This window comes from Littorina saxatilis, linkage group LG9 (assembly GCF_037325665.1).
Source record: "Littorina saxatilis isolate snail1 linkage group LG9, US_GU_Lsax_2.0, whole genome shotgun sequence".
NCBI classification, from domain to species: Eukaryota; Metazoa; Mollusca; class Gastropoda; order Littorinimorpha; family Littorinidae; genus Littorina; species Littorina saxatilis.
This window is the reverse complement of record NC_090253.1, coordinates 17,907,091-17,911,559: the sequence shown is the minus strand read 5'-3', so window position 1 is coordinate 17,911,559 and position 4,469 is coordinate 17,907,091.

Below are 4,469 nucleotides of genomic sequence, written 5' to 3'. Positions count from 1 at the left end.
ACCGAGGTCCCTTCGTGTACACTACATTGGGGTGTGCACGTTAAAGATCCCACGATTGACAAAAGGGTCTTTCCTGGCAAAATTGTATAGGCATAGATAAAAATATCCACCAAAATACCCGTGTGACTTAGAATAATAGGCCGTGAAAAGTAGGATATGCGCCGAAATGGCTGCGATCTGCTGGCCGATGTGAATGCGTGATGTATTGTGTAAAAAAAATTCCATCTCACACGGCATAAATAAATCCCTGCGCCTTGAATATGTGCGCGATTGCATAAAATAAAAATAAAAAATAAAAAATAAAAAAAATCCCTGCGCTTAGAACTGTACCCACGGAATACGCGCGATATAAGCCTCATATTGATTGATTGATTGATTCGCACGTAGGATTACCCAATATAGACGGTATGAAAAGTTCCCCAAGATAGAGTGTATTCGTATAACAATGTAGTACTGGGACTCCGTTGCAGAAGAGCCTATTTACACACCACAGGCAGCTTGTATCAAAGCATATCCTATTCCTTTATCCTTACTGTAGTATTACTACTATTATTCGTATAATACTACAGTGAGGAAAAGGAAATAGGATACTTCCATGCATCGACCGGTGCTTTGATACAAGCTCCTGTGTTACACACACAACACACCATACAAAAGTTACCTGAAGGTTGCTGCGGGCATGCAAGCTTCAAATTTGTTCGCATTATTATGGATGAAGAATACACACACACACACACCCTCACATAACATAGGCACACACACAAACACACACACGCACGCACGCACGCACGCACGCACGCACGCACGCACGCATGCACGCACGCACACACTCACACACACACAAACACAAACACACAAACAAACACAAACACACACACACTCAATCCCCTACCCCCAGTGGCCACAGCAGTGTTGACGATGCCCCCCCCCCACACACACACACACCCACACCCACACACCCACACCCACACACACACACACCCACACACACACACAGACACACACACACACACACACACCCACACCCCACCCCCAACCATCCCCAACCCCACACCTTTCCATATCCATATAAAGTCAATGAACAAGACTTCAAGCCACTAATTACCCCCAGTGGCCACAGCAGTGTTGACAATGCCCTCAATCTCCAGGCCGTCCATGAAGCTGTCCCCGTTGACGTCGAAGGCCTGGAAGGTGGCTTTGACGAACTCCACGCTGTCATGGAAACGCTTGTGCCAGGCTTGGACGAAGTCGTGCTCGCTGATCTTGAGCCCAGAGGCCACCTGCAGGAGCTCCTCGTTCGTCAATTTCTCCAGAAGGCCTCCCACAGCTCCCACTGAAAACAAGGTGATGAGTCGTTTTACGCCCTTTGTCGAAGATTGGTTGGCCAAAATTTCAATCAATTTGATTGAAAAATGAGGGTGTGACAGTGCCGCCTCAACTTTTACAAAAAGCCGGATATGACGTCATCAAAGGTATTTATCGAAAGAAAAAAAAAAGTCCGGGGATATCATTCCCAGGAACTCTCATGTAAAATTTCATAAAGATCGGTCCAGTAGTTTGGTTTGAATCGCTCTACACACACACACGCACAGACAGATACACACACACACACACACATACACCACGACCCTCGTCTCGATTCCCCCTCTATGTTAAAACATTTAGTCAAAACTTGACTAAATGTTAAAAAAAAACCCTACTCTGAACAGACTGCAGCTGAGACTGTTATATTTCTGTATAATGTCAAAGTGAAAGGATGCTAATATTCCACGTGGTCAAACACAAGAATGGGTCACAGACCTCGGCGGCGTGACCGTGATAAGGCTTGTTTCTCCCCGGTAAACTCGGAGATAAGTCGAATCAGTAAATGTTTGCCGGTGTAACACGAAATTTTTACTCCACGAAAAATTTACTCCGGAGTAAATATTTCGTACCAAATTCTTACTCCGAGTACACTTTTCGTACGAGAAAAGAACTCCCCAAGGCACGAAAAAATTACTCCCTCCACGAAATTTTTACTCCGCATTTTTTTTACTTCCTGTAAAAATTTCGTACGCAAAAATGGGATGCGGGCGAAGCGATAATGCCAATAAGTGATCTCGCCTACACGAATGTCGCGCTACCCTCCGTCCACCCCTTCCACCACCAAGACTAACAGGGGACAAGGGAGTAAAAATGTCGTACACCTGTCATGGGAAGTTAAATTGCTTGTGTTGGGGTGAAGTAATTTATTCGTTATTTATTCGTCAGGGGAGTAACATTTTTGTACGAAATGTTTACTCGGAACTCACCTGTCTTGGGGAGTAATTTTCTCGTGTAATGGGGGAGTGCTTTTTTCGTGAAGGGAGTAACTTTTTCGTACGAAATGTTTACTCCGGAGTAAAAATCTCGTGGGAGTAATTTTCTCGTGTTACACCGGACATTAACTAATCCGGCGAAAGTTACCCATACACCTAAACAGTTTCTTGAACGGCACGCTCTTTCTCGTGAATAAAAAATCCGCTCACCATCTCAGATCTGGTCAGGGTTTCGCATGGGAAAAACAACCATGCATCCCTCCACCTTGACACATTCCAGAAATCAACGGGCACGCTTTTTATCGCTGTGAGTGACGTGCCAGTTCAGTTTGCTGCGCTGGACTTGGTTTTAATGTTGGGACCTGTTTTTCGTAATTGTTGTTTCGCGTTCACATTTCCATACCACCTAAGCGCGTTGTTGCTTTTCTACTAAAATTGATCCCCAATTGTAATATTCATTTGTGTTGAAGTGTGCAAAATGCTAAATTTTTGCAACCATTCTGTAAAAAGTTATTACAATTTAATCAAACTTTTCTGAAAAGTTCCAGTACGTCAAAAAAACTCATCAAAACGTCATGATATTTTACACCTAGCAATTGTGTTATCAATACTCATGTCAATTTTAAAAGCAATACAATGAGCCATTCCAAAACAACAGGGTTTTTACCCACATTGCCCACAAGAAATGACGCCAAAACAGGCCTTTTACGGCTTCTGACGAGGCTGACGTACACCTGTCTTCTTCAAAATGGCAAAACAACACTGCTAGGCACAACAGCTGAACCAAATCAATTTGTATGGGTACGTAGAAAATGCGTTGTTCTTTAATTTTGAGATCAAAAACAGGGTCACTCTTGCTTATGTTGATTTTTTTGTGTATTTTAGTGTCTGCAAATTTGCTTAAATTGCGAATTTGATTTTGGGGGGTGTCCTAGGTCTCCGGTACACTGCATAACAACTAATTGATGAAAAATGAAACTCTTTGTTTCAAACGGTAGGGGAATGAGTTACCTTTCAATATACTTGGTTTTACTATAACTGGCCGCATCTGTCTAGATTAGATTACTGTAACTCCCTTCTCATTGGCTGCCCTGACTCCACTCTCCAACCCTTGCAAAAAGTACAACACTCTGCTGCACGTCTCATTTTCAGAGCACAGCATCGACACTGAACCCTGCACTCCTCTCATGAAAGAACTTAACTGGCTTCCTGTGTCTGAACGTATTAGGTATAAAGCTGCCTGCTTCTGCTACAATATCATCTCTGAATCGGCACCTGCCTATCTTTCGGAACTGGTCTCCTTCTACACTCCCTCTCGCACCCTTCGTTCTTCTGATGATGCTCGACTTCTCCGTCAAGGTCGCTTTAAACGCAAGGCTCATGGCTTCCGCACGTTTTCGTATTATGGCCCTCAGTTATGGAATTCACTCCCCTTTCAATTACGTCCCTCTCCATCCATTTCATCTTTTAAGTCCAATTTGAAAACTCACTTGTTCCAACAACATTACGGATAGTTCCTTATCATTGGTCACAGTATAGAGTCTGGGGATGTGAGATGTGCATGATGTGTTGTTTGAATCTGACCGTGAGTGATTGTATGAATTTTGTATACATGTATTGTTGTCAGTCACGGTCACGCGCTTTGAACTTCTGATAAGGCGCTTTATGAATGCCCGTTATTATTATTATTATTATTATTATTATTATTATTATTATTATTATTATTATCACAAAGTTCTACAGCTAAATGTATGTGTTTAGTTTTGTTATGACGATTAGTGTAGATAACGGCATGTTGTAGCCATTTGTGAGATAATTAAGAGAGGGGGGGGGGTAAATATAGGCAAACTATTTACTCCTCCAACCTTAATCATCTCGCAAATGGCTACAACACTGCCGACTAATTTTAATTGTACTGTAATAATAATAGTTATGGCGATTTTGATGGTCAGTCTTCTGCCAGTATGCTCTTCCCCGTCTTTGTCTAAACATGTTTGTGAATCTGTCTGCATGTTTTTTAAAGTTGAATCAAAAAGGAAAATGTAAACATTGAATCACCAATTACTTCGGGATAACAGAATGCCAAACTGGCTACATGACGTCGGAGTACCCAAAGTCTTTACAACCATATTGGGTTTTTTTCTTTCAAGGGAGGCAACTCTCACAAGCAAC